Raw genomic sequence first — 19,345 nt, 5'->3', positions numbered from 1 at the left:
ATAGTGCCAAATCATAACGAAAGTTATCTCAGGAAACTTTACAAACTAGGTGTAGACCACACTCTATGACTAATTTATGATAAACATAGACCCAACATTTCCCCCGTAGAGTACGGTAGCAACGAAAACCTTCCCTGTAACAGACAGGAACGTCAGACAGACCCAGCTCTGTGGAGGACGGACATCTGTCAATTTAAAGACATTCTATTATAAATTGTCCTAATATGGCTTTTACATTTTTTTTTCTGTGTGCCTTTCCTTCCCCTCTCTCTCTCTCCATGTCTATCTGTCTGTCTAAATCTGTTGAATCAGAGAACAACCACACACTCACATGACAATATTCATGTGTTAAGCTTACTAAGCAGACATAAGATACCCTGGAGCTTTTTCTTACTTTTCCCCCTGCCATGCTTTATGAAAATGTGTTTCAAAACACAAGAACTCATTCTCAAACATTTAAAGTTTTGTTTTAAAGTGATCCTGTAGAGCAAACCTTCAGTTCCTCTAACTGCTGTTACAAGCTAACCGAAGCAAAGAGGTGAAGAGGTCAGAGTCACAGCGTCCTGACAATATTCCTGTGACCAGAGATCATGCACGAGATAAGTGCCAAGAGGAGGAATAGGAGCTGAGGTTAAGGCCAAATGGACTTTTTTATTACAGCAAATTAGACCCAGTTGATATAAGATGTGGGGACAGCTTTAGTGTGACGTGTCAGTGTCACTGCTGCCACCTCAGGGCTGTGAAACATTCCCAACATGACAGTCGGACAAAACAGAAGTTCAAAGTTGTTTCGTCTGAAGATGAACAAAAAGCAATCAAGAGCTGCACCTGCAGCCTATAATGAAATAATTAAAGCTATTGTCAAACCAGAGCTACAGGGAATAGTGTGTGTGTGTGTGTGTGTGTGTGTGTGTGTGTGTGTGTGTGTGTGTGTGTGTGTGTGTGTGTGTGTGTGTGTGTGTGTGTGTGTGTGTGTTTGTGAGTGAAAGACAGAGTAATTAATCCATGTGTATGCCAAGATGTTCTTTTATGTTTGGCCGGATTTGAAAAGGCTGGATCCCACTGTGAGTTTAGCTGTCTAAGTTTCTGTTTCAATTTACTCATATAGCCAGAATAGTTGTAGCTCAATTTACTTGCAGCTGACAACAAAGCCAACAGGGAGGGAGACTCCGTGTAAAAACAGGAAACACACAGAGAACTATGATCTCTCACACATCTTTTCACCTTATAGATCCCTAACAAGCCACCAGAGACGGCGAGTAAGTAAGACATAATCTCCAAGTGTTGACAGTTCACACACACACACACAGGCACGCGCACACAGACACACACACAGACACACACACACACACACACACACACACACACACACACACACACACACACACACACACACACACACACACACACACACACACACACACACACACACACACACACACACACACACACACACACACACACACGTTGACAGTGACACAGGTCTGTTACCCTTCAAAGATTTCAGCGCATGTTTGTAGACGTAGACAGACTCTTTGAAACTTGAAAGTTCACACCAACACACTTTTACGGACATGTTACCCACACCTCTTTCACATTACACAGGAATCCTGGATGTGCGAGACGGCACAGGAAAGCTGTGACATAAACAACATGAGGACCAGCCCCCCAGGAAGAGTTTCTCAAGGTGATAGGATTTATCCTGTAAAACACCGTCACAGCCTGTCGGTCTCTCACCTTTGTTTCTTTGTTGAACATTTCCACCGCCAGCCGCTGTTTACTTTTTTTATTTAACCAAACATCAAAATCAATTTGAATGCATAATTCATAAATGTTGTATTGCTGTGAAAAATGGTTTGAACTGTAAATCCTCCATCCTTGGCGAGGTATAATCGTGTATAATACCTGCCGTGTGTAAATGAATTAACCATGTTGCTTTTGATCATTATTAAATATATTGCAACTGTCAGCTAACTATTAATATTGTGTTTTATCTACTGCAGAGGTTTGTAACCTTACAATGTTGCTTGATAAATAGACAGGGTCATGGCAGATTATTAACATTTAACTGATGATTTAAGGGGATAAAAAAATCTACTGTATACGATTTCCTTACATGAAATTGAAAGTCTTCTCCATATTTCAAAAGGATGCCATACTAATATTCTACTACTTGACCTTGGGAGCTAAAGGTTCACAGAAAACAGAAAGGGCTAAAAACTCCTGGCTTCGTAGCGAATTTAAAAAAGCTAGCTGTTGCTGGTGGTTACGTCTCATTAATAGATTGTGTTGGTTTCATTGTTTCTAGCCACCTGTCAGTCTCTTTTAGCTGTGCTCTGGTCTCCACAAACTCTTGAGGAATATGTGGCTCCTGGCTCTGGTCACTAACTTAACTAACATAGGGGGAAGGTAGTGTACAGTGGGTGTATCAGAGCTTTTTTGTGTGCTGAAAACAGCTGCCTGCTGCAGATGGAAACAAGGTGGATGAGAGCGGTGAGGCAGAACTAACACAGTTCAGTTGTCAACGGTGAAACCAAAATAAATGTGGCAATCGTAGAGAGCTTTGTAAAGTTGAGGTGAACTGCAGAGTCAGCTTGGAACCTTTCACACACGTTGCAATTGGCTTTTTCACTGACCTTTGTTATAATGATGATGGCCGTGGACAGAATAAAATGCAAACATCTATATAACGCAATTCAGTATAAACACCCTGTAATACACTACCTTTATATATATTATATTTATAATGTTTGATTTTGGTTGAGATCATGTCAAAGACATGTTATATATATATAATAGTTTGCATATGTGCACAAAAAGCTATAATATGATTTGCTATGAATGAATACAAGAAACTAGCTACATAATCAAACATTACTGTATGTTGTATAAGGCGGATGTAGAATACAGAACATAGTAAAATCACGTTTTATATTGTGTAATTGCCACAAATATATCAGGAGACGGGAGACAATGGTCCCTACTCTGTTTCACTGATCATTCACTGACCCTCCTTTAGCAGTCCACTGTACCCATAAATGAGGGTGATTTAATTATCTTGCTGTGCTTCATGGCTTGTACCGAACACAGAGAGAGACACTGTCACACTGCCGTGAGGGGAATGTCAGCCGGAGCTCTTTGTGTTAGCTGTATGTTATTGAGCCTAGCAGTGTCATTTTTCTCTCTCCCATAGTGTCTAAGTGTGCGTGCGGGTGCGCACGCATCTTGGCTCCCAGGAGGGGGCTTTGTTGGCTGGCAGAGTTGCCCAGTTGTCATCGCTGTGCCTGGGGCAGCCTCTGGGACAATCTGGCCTCTCTGGAAGATGCAAGAGACGAGGCTGATCTAAGAACAGCCAGAGCTGTCGAAACAAGACACAGCAGAGCAATTAAATGGGGCAAAATCCCAGTTTGCAGTGCATCCTGGTATAGGGCTGAGGGGCATATAAATCCAGCAGTTTCAAAGCAATCTGTAGGGTCAAATATATGTTTAAACAACACAGAACACAGCTGTGCTGTATTTGTTGCTACTGCAGGAAAAAATAAAGGTAGCCAGGGACATCTCCCTGTGCTTTTGATTGAAAGAAAACCATTTAATTGTAGTTAGTTGCATCTTCAGGGGCGACAAATTCCCTTGAAGGTGCTCTCAGTATAGTTGGTGATATTTGCCTACAGCTCACGTTGCACGGCTGTTTTCTTAACATATACTCTTACTTAAGAGACACTGCCAAGCACTTTAGGCATGTCTTTCACAAACAAACTGATGGACCAGCAGTATCATTTGATACATCAGATAAGTTACGTGTCCTCAAACAGCAAGCAACTCTTAATTGAAGACTGAGAATGTTTAAGGTATTTAAAAAGACCTTAGTGCCTGTTACATCTATTAATGAATGACTGTTGTGTAGAAATATTAGTGTTATTCTTCACTGGAGATGTCCCACAAAAATGTACACATTAAACGGTGATAAAAGGAATGTCATATCCTGCTCCAGTCAATATGACCAAGGCCTCTGGGAAATAATCAGCCTTATAAAAGCCATCTGTTTTCATGCTTCCAGTCAACCGCAGATTAATAAGATGTGGTTAAAAGGCTCATCATTATTGTCTCATTACCACCTCGACTCAACTGAGGAAGAGGCTGCTCGAAATTGTCAGTACATGTACAGAGGGCATCAGAGCACGGTTTAGCTTCAGATTTAAAAAAGAAAAATCATATACTGTGTAATTAACAGGGAGTATATTGTGATATGTGCGTTAATGCAGCTTTGACTTTGAATACATCTCCCAATGTCAGTTTTTGTCATAAAACTCAAATTGAGTGAACCAGACCAAAGCTCTATTCACCTGGGACTAGCTGGGGACCTCTTGTAATTTTTTATAATTGTGGTATAAATTCCACCACAAATATCCTACCACATTTCGCCAAACACAGGTCGTTTGACAATTTTTGTCCCGTGCGAATCAGCATCTCTGTGACTTGGGGTAGTAGCTTATTGTCTCCTAGCTGGGGACCTCTTGCTGGGGACCTCTTATAATTTGTAATAATTGTGGTATAAATTCCACCAGAAATGTCCTACCACATTTCGCCAAACACATGTCGTTTGACAATTTTTGTCCCGTGCGAATCAGCATCTCTGTGACTTGGGGTTGTAGACTATTGCCCGCGTTGGCAATTTTAAATGAAAGTTTTGACAGAGCCTTGAGATCATATGCTGCACAGGACACAGATGCGAGCTCCTCTGGTAGTACTGTGCTAGTCCCTTGTGAATAGGTATCAGGGAGTGTTCGGATGAAGACATGAGCCTGTGAATGTTCTCATTTGTCCAGGTCATCGTTATCCCCAAAGCAATTTCAGTCAAAAGCAACTGGACGAATAACCAAGTCCAGTTGCTTTTGACTGAAATTGCTTTGGGGATGATGATGACATGAGTTACTCAAATGTAAAGTGAGTTATTCACAAGTAAAGTGACGGCCCAGTGAGTGGTGCATTCATCTGTGCTGATGTCTGAGTGAGCTGTGTTAGACCATGAAGTGAAAATCGTTGATTGGCATTATACTTTACATTGATCTTGACCCTATCAGAAGACCCATATACGTATATCTAGTGTTCAGCATTGGAATGAGCAGATAAATTATAGATACTATGATGTGTAATTATTATCTTACAGTTCAGTTAAAGCAGCACAGCCCTAACAATGTCACATGGATGATATTTTTTGCGGTAGACTGTCTGAATTTCAGCTGTGCTCCGCTGGAGAAACACTTTTCAATCACTTTTTGTCCTTAGCTGACAGAAATTACAGGTTGGACTTTCATCACAAGTCGGTTGACAGCCAACATTTTAACAGTTTAACAAAAGGTTTCAAAGCAGTAATCTGCAGTTTAGAGTTTACTTCACGGGTACAGAATTCGATATCTGTCTGAGTTAATGTCTATGAAGCCTGTTGGAATGACACTCTTGTCTGGAAGCGGTGGCTAAAAGCAGCATCCTGTTGGCTTGGTGTGGTCATGTAACTGTGACCTCCAAATCCTGCCGCATACTCTCTCTACCAACCCCACCACATCTTGTTTGTTTTACAGTGTTTTGTCTTTTTATACAGTAAAATAAAGTGGCCGCATGAAAGATTCTTAATTTTAAAGTGTCATCAGTTTGGTGTTTTGTTTCTCTCAAACACTATGAGAATTATCACTCCTTATTGCTGGGATTGCCCAGTGAGTGATATTTTGTTCTAGTCCCACTGTGGCATTGATAAATTACAAGCCCTGCAAACTAGCATGTCAAACGTTATTGCTATTTGCTGACATCAAGCTTGGAGAGGAGAGAACACAAATTGACCTTGTTGCTGTTCCTGTATTTCACTCACAAGGTGTTTTTTTCTTTTTTTGTGACTAGATAGTTTTTCAAACATTGAAACACAAGGTTGAGGCGGTGCCCTTGTGTTTTGCGGGGGTTCACACAACTCACTTAGGGCGCACTCACACTGTCCATCCGTACCGTGCCCCGTGCTTTAGGGTACTTGCCCCCCCTCCCTCCTCCCCCGCGGGCCAGGCCCGTTTGTACTCACACTACCTGGGCCTCGCACGAATGCTTCTTGCTGCCTAAACGTCATCACGCCGTAACATGTCACACGCATTGATTGCCGTCTTTGTGACGTTTTTGTGCGTCTTGTCAACTGTTTTTGAATATTTTCATCGACCAAATCTGCAGTAAACACTCCACCTCCGCATCACACCAACGTGAACCTTTCGCCACCATTGTTTAAATTGTCCGTGCATGGTCCTTCTTTTTTTCTATGTCCCAACAGATACACATAAAATGACGTCGGAACCGCCGTAGGCCTCATGCTCGTGCTCGTACACTTACACACGCTCGTGCTCGTACATGTGCAAACGTGCTTTACACGTGCGTGCCGCAGCTCGGTTCAAGCTGCAGGGCCCAGAACAGCCATTTATTTCACTTATGAGCTAGGCTGGCTCTAGTCCAGACTCATTCTTTACCCAGATATACTCCCAAGCGGACATATAACCGTGCATACAAGTCACAAAACAATAGGGGTATGGATGTTCACACAGAGCCTACGCATACACCCTCTGATGACGACATGTACATCACACAAACACTTGCTCACATCATCATATGCTTATTCCAAATATCCTTGGAATGTAAAATGTTTCACTTTAGGTGAAATGTCAACAGAAGACAAGAGTTATCAGACGTCAAATATTTAGAAAAGCAAATAGAAACCACCAGATGTTGTTTAGTGCTTCACTATTATTTTCAGTTAGATAAAATTCTCTCCCACGATCAACCCACATAGGTGTTTTGAGTCTACTGTGTCAAAGTTTACAGACCGTGCTGGATTGACATTATTAATCTAACACCTTTGAGATTAGGGTTGAGGGTTTCCTGTTTAAAATAAAGAAGTTACATCTTCATCTTGTGTTAGTCTTTGGCTCTGTGAGGTATATCTACTGTATTGTCTTTGATATTGAACCTGTGTGTCTCTGCACCTAAACCTGTTGTTGAGTGTGTGTGTGTGTGTGTGTGTGTGCGTGCGTGCGTGCGTGCGTGCGTGCGTGCGTGCGTGCGTGCGTGCGTGCGTGCGTGTGTGTGTGTGCGTATGTCACCCGCAGCAGTACACTATGACCTGGTGGCCCCACATAGTGACGGTGATGATAGGGAAAAGAGAGAGGATGGTGTGCAACAAGGAAGTATGCTGTGAGGGTGAGAGGGACGATGTGATATGGAGAAGAACGAGTGAGGAAAGGAAGTGTGACAGGCTAAGGTGAGAAGCAGAGAGATGAAGACGATTAAAAGAAGATGGAAAGACAAAAGGGGAAGGGAAAACAAAGAAAGCTTGGAAAGTTTGGTAGTACTGTAATCCAATCCTGTCACTTTAATGAAAAATTACAAGGTATTTGAGTGGAAACACTAGTTTTTTTGCATGCTGAGCTTGTGGTTGATTGTTGCTATTGTCGCTATTGTCACTTAGTTACCGTCTTATTTTTTCCACACTCAAGTGCTTTTACATTGTTGTTTCCTGGAAACACTAAAGAATCTATTAAATGAGCTGAAATTGAATGAAGTGTGATGAAAGAGAAACGGGGAGGAAGAAGTGGGATGGAGTTAGGAGATTAAAATCTGTATTTGTCAGACGGTAAAACAAAGGATTTACCGTGGGAAATCATTCGCTGATTTCCTGGGTCACTGCATGCCCTACACACACACACACACACACACACACACACACACACACACACACACACACACACACACACACACACACACACACACACACACACACACACACACACACACACACACACACACACACACACACACACACACACACACACACACACACACACACACACACAGCCCAAACCCACATCCCATATTTACTAAACTTCATCCGCAGTGCTGGAGTAGGGGCATGTGTGTGTGTGTGTGTGTCTATGCTGATAGCACATATCAGCTTTCATGTACTATCAATGGAAAATACACATAGCCTATGACATTTCCACTATACGCACACACACACACGTGTTAACACCAATGTCATGCATTCTGTGTGTGTGTGTGTGTCTGTGTGTGTGTGGTGAACCACCCTGACAAGAGACAATAATGATGATTAGGTCAAAGTGAACAGCAAACATACACACACACACACCAAACACACACACACACACACGTACCAACAAACACACACACGCACACACTAACTTTCTCTCTCACAGTGTCACATTCATTTACAATACACCCATAAGCATTCATAAATATGAATATACTGTAATACTTTCACACACATATTTGCGTGCAAAGGTCAAACTGACATGACAGTTGACGCTCCAGAGGTTTTAATGTAGCAGCTAGCATTTTCTCACAGCATGTTGTGAAAAGTCATCAATATTCATTCAAAGCAGTGATGCACGATTCATATTAATTTGCGGTGGAGACATCACTAACCAGACAGTGTGTTAACAGTAGTAGTTCAGATTTCCTCTGAGTTAGTGAACGCTTTTTATTTGAATCATTCCTTAAGGGGAGATTTGCTGCGCTTGTCTTGGTCATCTTTATCCTCAGATCAAGAGTGTTACTACAGCGGAAGTTTGTCATCTGTAGTGTGGTTACCAGCTAACATGACCAAGAGTCTAGCAGCTCTGTTAGGCTGCTCTGGGGTAATATAGGTTTTAAACAAAGCCAAAAAGGTCAAGGTTATGGTGGTGCAAAAGTGGAATTCACTAAAGTGTTTACAATCCATCGTCTGGGAAGCATTAACATCTGTTCCAAAGTGTGTTGAGAACAGTCTAGTAACTGTTTGCTTGGTCATTTAACTGGATAAGTGAAAACATTTATGAAAAGTCAAGGGGAAAATAATGGAGATTCATCCTCCGGGGACCATGAGTGTCTGTACAAAAATGCCATGGTGTATCCAGTAGTTGTTGAGTCTAGGACAAAGTGACTAGTGAAGCTATAAAGCATCACTTCAAAGTGTATTCTGTTATGTGAGAGTGTTCAAGTGTGACGAATTGCTGGCTAATATATATGAACACTGCCTCCTCCTGAGTGTCCTTAGGCCATGTCCACGCTTATACACACATTTGTAGGAACAGAGTACACAATTAAGTCTATAAAAACAAAACAATAATGTCTATAATAATCACAGACAAGCACAAGACAGATGCAGTTGCACTTGCTTTCGAACATAATACTGGTATAATGTCACCACAGGAATGTCAGATGTACCCTGGGAGCCCAAAAAATAAGGTGAGGATTATTTAGAGAATGATTATCTCCACAGCAAGTAAGAGACTAATGAAGGAAATATCCCCAAAAAAAGGCAATTTAACTGCAGGCAGGTAGTGGAATCAGAGGAGAATCACTCTTTTGCTGCCTCTTCGTCCACACACTGGAAGTGACGGGCAGTTAATGAAACTTGTACCCAGGAGGAATCTAATATCAAGAAACAAATATTTGAAGGAGCAAAGGCCACAGATAGTTCTCAGACAGCACGGACAGTCTGACCTCAAATCATAAAAATCTGACTAATTCAGTAGCAGAAGGTTTTGCAGCGGGGAGGTCAGTATTGTCTCAGTGCTGATATATTGCACCACCACATTACCTCCCACACAGCCAGACAAGCCATCAGCCCTTTGGTCACTTTGAACCTAGGGCTGTTAGCTGTAGCATAAAATCAACTTGCACAGCAGGAAGATACTGGACAGTTCAGTTCCAGCCAGTAGTTATTTAAGTCAAAAGACAATGAGAACTTTATTTATTAACATTGTTACTATTTTCACCTCGTGAGCCTTTTGTGTGTGTGTGTGTGTGTGTGTGTGTGTGTGTGTGTGTGTGTGTGTGTGTGTGTGTGTGTGTGTGTGTGTAAAATCACTACTGAATTTGTGTTGTGCATGCTTGTTTGTGTATTTGCCTTTCTATTATAAAAGTATTCTGCGTGTGTGTGTCTGTGTGTTTGTGTGCATGTGCGTGTACATGGGTCATCTTGTCAAAATGTTGTCCTGGAGACGACTACTGTAGCAGGAACTAACAGAGCTGGTTTTGAGTGTTGTGCCAGGTGTTCATACAGTATGTCTGTCTGTGTGAGTGTCTGTGTGAGTCTGTGGACAGATTTTGACAACATGATGGCATCCCAAACATGCAAGATTCATGACAAAACTCTACAGGTTTGTTGCTGATATCAAAATGAAGGCCGATTTTGAAGATCCAAAGGTCCAAACAAGGGTGCTGGAAGTAGGGGTGTAAGAAGTATACCTCGGCTGTGATTTGGCAATGCTGCTGGTGAGAGACTCTCTCTACAGTACGTTCTCCTCGTCTATAATGTAGTGAAATCTTCAATTTCAATGTGTTATGAGTGTTTCATTATTTGTGGACTGAAGGTCTCTCTTACTCACTTTTACTTTTAACTCAATTTTGATCGAAATTCTGCTTCTTTGTCTCATCTCATCTAAGTCTTGGCAAGAATGCAAATATATCCATTACCATAATATCACACTATTATTTTGGACCTTTGGGTCTTCAAACATGGCCTTCATTCACAATGATTAGAAATAAATTAGATTTATTTTTTTTATCAGAAGCATCACAATCAGTTGTTTCAGTGACCAGTGAGAGTTCAAATCAGGGTCATTTGCTTGTAGGAGATAAATACATTTGTTCTGTTAACCACTGTAAAGATCTGCAATCTATATTTAACTGAACCCTCTAGATGTAACTGTACCATCACCTTATCCTGCAATTACCTTGGGCACCTACCGTTATCGCAACCTGTCTACAAAATAGACAAACAGAAAGCTGAGAGATGAACATAGCCTACAGAACATGCTGTACCCTTTGGTCTCATCTGCTAACCGGAATGGCTTATTGTATGTGTACATTAGTGCTCTCACTCTGTTTGAGTGACCCAGTTAAATTAGATTGTCCGGGCAGTTATAGTTGGATAAGTGATCCATTAAATAAAAAATCTAAACAAATGTGGTGTCACATGGCAATAACCTTTTGTCCGTTGGTATAGTAGGCTCACGGTGGATCAGTTAGATCAGGGTTAACTGATACAACTGTAACATTTACCCTGCAAAATGGAAGCTAATTCTGCTCCCAGGGAGAGTAAAGCTAGCCTCGGGCTAACGTCAGGGTAAGTCAACTTTACTGCGACTGACTGTGAACCCAATCTGCCAGAGGCCAGAAGCTTTTCAGGATAAAGTGGCCTCAGGGCTTGATATTTCTGTTTTGTTTATAATAAGCACAACATTACTGAACTGATTCACTCAACAGTACAGGTTTTTTTTTTCCAGTAGCCACATGGTTGCTGGCACTATTTGTGATATAAATATATAATTGTTGTCAGTAGGCAGTGTGTGGAATAGGTGACAAATGCTATTACATGTGTAAACACACAAGGCAATAAGATATTTGTATATATATATATATATATATATATATATATATATATATATATATATATATATATATATATATATATATGTGTGTGTGTGGGAGTGTGTATGTATGTGTATATATATGTGAGACTGTATTGTCTGTCGTCTCTGAGATATAGCTCAATGCTAAATCCAGGCTAATACTAATAAAATGTTATTCCATAGGAACCAGCGTCATAGCTAACAAAGCACACAATGGCTGCCAAAATTAGATACTGAACATGTGTGTACGTTGTGATGGGGGTGGCATTTATCTTCAATAAATGAGTTGTGTTGTGTGTGTTTCTGGTGTATGTTTATCAAAGACGCGACGGCTGTTTCAGTATTCCCGTGTGATGTATGAAACGTAGACTGATTCTGTCAGCTGTGAAAATGAATGTACGTTTGCGCTTTCAGTCTTAAGCCATGCATTAAGTGACCATCAAAATTGGCTGATATGATGCTTGTGCAATTTTCAGTGTGTGTGTGTGTGTGTATGTGTGTATGTGTGTATGATGTGTATTGACTGCATGTCTAAAGCATTAGACATTATGCACAGAGCAAAACTGCCGACTGCTCTGTGCGGATGTGTATGTTGACTGTGAGTTTCAACATTTGTTGATGTAAATTTAATGATTTTATTTTGTTTGTCAGGAGACATTTGAATAGAAAAGTCTACCACTAAGGGCTCATATGATAAATGTGTTTGTGTGTCCAAAGCACATATCATGCAGCAATAATAATCAGAAACCTATTTCTGAAAATGTTGTACTGTAGAAGTGTTCTTAGTAATTATAAAATTAAAGATTCTTTAAAAAAGTTCTCTGCATCTGCCAGGTTTACCTTTACACAAGACGTAAGCTACATTTAATACATCTGAGGGTAAGGGATATTCTTCTACCTTCATCATCTCTCACTCCTAAATCCTGGGATAGAAGGCAGGTTAGGGAAGTAGTCTCCCAGGCAGTGAGACAGAGTTAGAAAAGGTCACATAATCCCACTCTTAAGCCTTTCCTAACCTTTCCGCCTATGATGAAAGAGAACGCGTATCTGAAATAGAAACCTTAAAAGTGAAAAAGGCTTTGTTTGACGTAGAGGGAGTGGATACATTTGCAGTAAAGCCTTTTTGAGTTATAACTGTGCTCTGATTGTCACATTTTACTGTACCATTGTACTCCACCCTTTTAGCCTGAGATCAGAAACTAGTTACACTCCGCTTCCATCATCATGCTTCAGAGCATTGTCTTATTTCCATAGGGGAAGGGAGTTGGATTTTCCCTAACCAACCACAAGATACGTCTGGTCCGAGCCTGCTAGCTAGATTGGGGGTAAAATAATTAAATCGTGTGGCTCTTCTAGACTTTACGAAAAGTTATGGGACCGAACTGAGTGATGCTCAAAACAATTTATCCACCATTTAACAGCTGCAAAAGAATAGGCTACAGCGAAGTATAGCAGGGCCCATGAGGTAAGCGTGTTTAACTAACTTGGTGTGTGAATGGCCAGTGACTGCTGTCTATGTGAACACCATGGTAAACACACATCTTGACAACAAGACGTAAGTTAAGTAGGTGCTCCTTCATTCAGTGTGGGCCAGGACACATTCACGTACACTCGGCTAAAATAATGTGGCCACCTCTGCCAATGGCCTGAGTGATCAGATGTCGATGTGACCTCAATGCTCCCTGGGTGCATTCATACTTACACAGGACTGTCGGTTTGTGATCGGATTACCAAAGATGCATGTTAATGCCAAGCCTGAACACAGCCTTGGAGAAAGAAGTCAAATTTTGAACAGCTCGCTGCCACTCAGATTGTCAATTTGCCATTATTTTTTTAAATGTGTTGTTTGCCATCAGAAGCTACCTGGGACTCCCCTGCAGTCAATACAAGATATCAAGCCTCTTTGTAAATGGACTTGTACTCATATAGTACCTTTCTAGTCCCTGACCACCCAAGGTGCTTTCACACTTCTTGTCACATTCACACACTAATGGCATCTAATATAATGTATTATTCAAACCACATTCATACAGGGGGGCATTATGGGGTTCAGTGCCTTGCTGGACACTCTGACATTTGACTGGAGAAGCCGGGGATTGAACCGCCCTCTAAAAGGAAGACAACGTACTCTACCTCTGAGCTGTCCTCTTGACTCAGTAAAAAAAACTCTCTCTTTAAGAGCAAACAGCATGTCCATTTAGCTTTGACCTAATACTTAAAAAGGTCATTTAAACCCTTTTGATTATTTGTCACAACCACAGCCCACTTGAGTAATCCATCTTAAATTTAGGTTGACTCACACAGCAAGAATGAAAAGTGGCAGTAAACACTGGTATAAAAACTAGATTTGCCTTATTATTGTGGCTTTGCTCGTATGACAACCATAAATTGCATTTGAAGCCCTGTTAGATGAGAAAGATTAGAAAAAAGATAAACAAAAATGCAGTCAACAGGCGGCTTGCACTGTAATAAGTCTGTGCAGCATTTTAAGGACATTTTTCTTCATTCACCACATCATCACGTGGAATGATTGGGTGTAAAGATTAGGTAAAAGGTGTGAAGGAAGAGGCTTATGTTTGAGCTGTCAGACACAGAAGCTTGTTCAGAATGGTGATGAATGTAGCAGCATCAGGACATGAAGGCTGTCACAATGAAGTACTATCAAACATTCACAGACAGACATAAAAGAGGGCAGAACACTTAAATATACAAATACACTTTTAACCAACAAAGGTAAAATATAGTCCAAACGTGATCTCACTACAAGTTCAGTCACAGTTTTGCATACAACCTCAGTGTTTTTGTGGTATTGGATTTAGAGGTGGTGATTTAGAGCAGAAAAGGACATTTGGTTCGAGTAGTTAGCCCTAGCTGAGTGGAGGTAAAGCTAACAATTGCATTTGAGGTGTAGGCATGATGTAGGCATGTGAAAAGGAAACTGTACTGAAGCAGTTACAACATTTATTGATGTTGATTTAGTTGTTAGTGTTATCCTACATCATCCATAATTAAAGGTCCAGTAAAACAAACATTGGTCATTTGTCCGCCTTACACTTAAGTATAAGTATTTCTAAAATGTTACTCTGCTTTTTTCACTTTAGTGAATGACCTCTGAATGTTTCTTTCATCACTGCCTGTGACCCTTGGTATCACTTCACTACAATCCACAAGTTGATGCTGATGCTGCTGATGATGATGATGCTGATGTTGCTGATGATGATGCTGATGCTGATGCTTATGCTGATGATGTGGATGCTGCTGATGATGAATCTAACAAAGGAAACTTACGCATGCATTTGGAGGACATGCAAACTGGGCACATAGGACACCTCAGCCAATCAGTTCTTGATGCAAACCCAGGACCTCAGTTAGCAAACCTATTCTCTGGACAAACTAGAATAAACAATAGAATAATACATGAGATGCACTGTTGCGTGTGTATACTTAAGGACCCTCACTGACATAATGACCTACTGATGAACTGCCATTATGTCCTCACTTTTAAAAAACACATATACACACACACACACACACACACACACACACACACACACACACACACACACACACACACACACACACACACACACACACACACACACACACACACACACACACACACACACACACACACACACACACACACACACACACACACACACACACACACACACATTGTCCAGTTGTGAAAATTAACCAACAATGACCAAATTTACAGTGCAGGGTCTCAGTAATCATGCACCCCTGTACAAGCGTATCTGGGAATACAACAAAGCAAATTCAACTCGATTGTGCTTATTCAATTATGTTTTCATTTCTTCTCCTCCTCTTTTGGTTTCAGTGATTTTGCCCTTTGTGCCCTTTCTTCTCTTATCTTTTCTCATCTGATCTTCTCCTCTGTGTTCACCTATCTCTACTGGGAAAAATAAATCAGTTGCCGCAGAAATTGTTTTGACTGTTTATTCACTGTGGAGAAGAAAGATGAAAGTATAGACCAATGTATTAACACAAAGCATATACTGTGTGTGTCCATCATGGATAATCCTCTCCACCCTCTCCAACTCACACTGGTCAGACAGCGGAGCACCTTCTCCAAAAGGCTGCTTCAGCTTCGCTGTCGTAGCAACAGATACAGGAAATCTTTCCTGCCACAATCCATGACTTTTTATAATAACTCTCTCACCTCTGCCTGACAGAGAACTCTGCTCTCTCTACTGTTTTTTTTTTTTTGTATATATTATTATTGTTATGGTATATTTTGCATATTTTGTTGTATATATTATTATTGTTTATTGTTTATAGCACACTGTACACTGTATATATACACTATGTTTATATTGGATTCTATTTATGTTATGTACAAAGTTTTTATTTGCTGACCCACTACTGCTGTTACAAAATAATTTCCCAGTCTGGGATCATTAAAGTCATTCTATTCTATTATATATATATATATATATATATATATATATATAAATATCATTTTGGCATGCCACGTCCAAGGCCAAGGCCACAGACCATGTGAGATGTGGAACAGTTTGTGTGTTAGTAAGTGCGGGAGAGAAGATATGGCGGGCATGATGAATGTCCAGGCGTAGAACAATATTCACTCACAACCTTGACTCCTACTGCAAAGTCACAAACATGCTCTCATGAATACATACAGATGCATGTTAAAAAAAAAAGGCAAAGTAACACACACCCACGGAAACACAAAAAAGTCCCAGGCACTGATAGATACAAAAGTCCTGACAAGAAAACATCAAGTCATGCATTTATTTTTCAAACCATATTTACAGTTTGACTTCGCCTAACTGCTTAGAGTACACAATCATATATCCATAATGCATCCTGCGTGAGTTTGCAGAGTTCAACATTACGCAAATGAGCAACAACGTGGCTAACTGAAGTGCAGATGTATTCACCTTATGTGCAGCTGAACATCAAACTTATCTGAACCCAGAGGACCATAGCTCCAGCTGTTGGAGAGCTGTAATAAAAGCACTCACCAAGGGCATTGAAAAGCGTGCAGTTGCCAGGCAACAGCCCTCACATTCAGAAATAATAGCCACACATGTGAGACCTCTGAGAAGCCAACATCAGAGGCTAGAGCCATGATCACTACCAGTGTGAACTTATTCCGCGTGCTGCTTATTTTCTTCCTGCCTTTACTCTATGCTCACATGTCTCTGCGGGGAAAACAAGAGAGACTACCACAGGTGAGTCTCATAAAAAGGACCAGGGACACTTGACTAGGATGGCACAATGGAATCTGAACTCAGCAAACCCCCAATGAAAACAACACTGGATCATCTCCTTAAGTACCCTTCACTGCCATTAAGCCAGCCCAGTCCAACAAAGCGACCCCTCTCCCTCTTACCAGCTGTTAACTGGAGAGGTATAAGGGAATTGTTACACACCTAGTAGTTCCTGCAACCTTAGTCCCCAGTGAGTTGGTCAGGTATCACCTGCATGAGCGTGACACAGCATGTTAACACGGTAACGGCTAAGTTGAGACAGTAGCATTTCATTTTAGTGGCGGAAGTCTTTTTTGGACATTAAGGATGTTCTCATTTAAGCTTCTGCTTTTAGCTTTGGATAAGAATCTATTTGTTTCATTTTTCAATAAAACCTAAGTTTGACATGTTATGCCTTTAGGTGATCCATCTTGAATCCCCAGAGTAAAGTGACCTATCATGTGTTGGTGGATGCATATTCCATACACAAAACGTTTTTTACAGCTAAACTACATGTATGACATGTAAGAAACATTACATCAGTGAAACAGGTGGCAGTGTATTAGACAAGGAAAAACACCTCAAAATCCCTGAGGTGGGCAAACTGGACATGCAACTGACTGGAATCAATACAAGGGCTCAGTGTGATTTGTCACCATGGTTGGTCTGAAGTAAATGCCACACGGACCAGTGGGCAGCAAGAATGACATGTGATAAAAACTCTGCACATTTCCCAACAGGCTTAAATGAATTAGGACAATAGCTGAACAATGTACCCAACTAAGTGGCTCTGTGCAATTTTTACACTGCACTGTTATTCAGATGTGATACAATGGAGTGATTTGCTGTCCTGCTGAGTAATTCGGCCTCCCCTGCCAGGTAAGTCCTTTATGGTTGTCAAAATTGAGTGTATGGGGTTGTGAACACTGTATTGTTTATGTAACTGACTCATGCTAACTTCAAATTTTTTTTGCGTTAACACTGGAATTAGTGTGGGAGGCAGGCAAATCTGTGTAGCTCATGTTTCATATGCTCTGGTACGCATGTCTTACCCCTCTTGTTTTCCAGTGGCTTGAGACCTGACAGGCCAATCACAACCATTTATCCCATGGCGGGGCGTGTTGAAGATGACTGACAGAAGAGCATCACTGTGTAGTACGTAGGTCCATCCAGCGCGATTTACCAGGTTCACAATACTCGAACTGTCAAACTAGTCAACACTGACTAAATATCTGGATATTTGGAGGATGTTTGCCATTTGTGTAATGCAAATTTATAGATAAAAGGCACAATTTCAGGTATCATGTCCATATTCCAGCAGAAGGATCCAAGAGAAAAAAGCGTTAGGGAGCAGCTTGCTCGATAGCCGGTTCCGGCGCTGTGTAAAGCGGCAGCCAGCAACAGTTGCTCCCTCTCCTTTCCGCACTTTTTTGCTATTTTATCTTATTTTACTGTCTTTTATTAGTACTTTTTCCTGTAAGTCGTAGTGCTAACCTTAGCCAACTATGTTCGTGAACTTTCTTACGTGTTTTTTGTCCGTTTGTCTCATTCTTGGGACTATTTTTGCCGACCGCGTCTCCGTCTGGACGCAACAATGCGGCGGCTCCATTGTTTACACCCGTGAACAGCTGTTGTCGCTAGCACCAACGGCGCTAATGCGGGAGAGGCCTGAAATCCCTAAAGAACTGAGGAGAAAGTACAGGGGATGTAAGGCTGGACGTAAACAACGGGAAAAGAAGAGGAGATATAAACCATCTCTCCCTTCCATCACCATGGGGAACGTGAGGTCGCTGGCTAACAAGATGGACGAGCTGGCGGGCCTGGTGAAGACTCAGTGGAGGTATCGTGTGAGCAGTGTGTTTCACGGAGACGTGGCTCCACGAGGACATCCCGGACTCGAACGTAACTGTGGACGGCTTTCAGACTGTTCGGGCGGACAGGAGTCACCGTGAGAGTGGCAAGAGGAAAGGTGGGGGACTTGCTATTCTTATTAACAACAAGTGGTGTCATCCTGGTCACGTTACTGTAAAGGAGCGTGTGTGTAGCCCGGACATTGAGCTGCTTGCCGTGAGTCTGCGGCCATATTATCTGCCGAGGGAGTTTTCACACGTGATCGTTCTGGTTGTTTACGTTCCTCCGACTGCAAACGCGGCGCGCGCGAGTGACGTCATCCACACCGTCGTCGCGGGACTTCAGACACGGCACCCAGACGCATTCATTGCAATATCTGGGGACTTCAACCACATCACTCTGGCTGCAACACTGCCCACTTTCAAGCAGTTTGTGGACTGTCCCACCAGGGAAAACAAGACACTGGACCTGCTGTATGCTAATGTTAAGGAGGCTTACAGCTCCACTGCCCTTCCTCCTCTTGGAAGATCAGATCACAACCTCATCCATCTGCAGCCCCTGTATAAGCCCCAAGTCCAGCGGCTTCCTGTGACCACCAGGACTGTGAGGAGATGGTCACAGGAGACTGACGAAGCTTTACAGGGTTGCTTTGAACTCACAGACTGGGATTTGCTCTGTAATTCACATGGGGAGGACCTTGATGATCTCACGGACTGCATAACAGGGTACATCAATTTCTGTGTGGACAGCGTTGTTCCTACAGAGACTGTACTCTGTTTCCCAAATAACAAGCCGTGGGTCACCAGAGACATCAAGGTC

Source organism: Echiichthys vipera (assembly GCF_963691815.1).
Source record: "Echiichthys vipera genome assembly, chromosome: 11".
NCBI lineage: Eukaryota > Metazoa > Chordata > Actinopteri > Perciformes > Trachinidae > Echiichthys > Echiichthys vipera.
Note: the sequence above shows the minus strand (reverse complement) of the source record.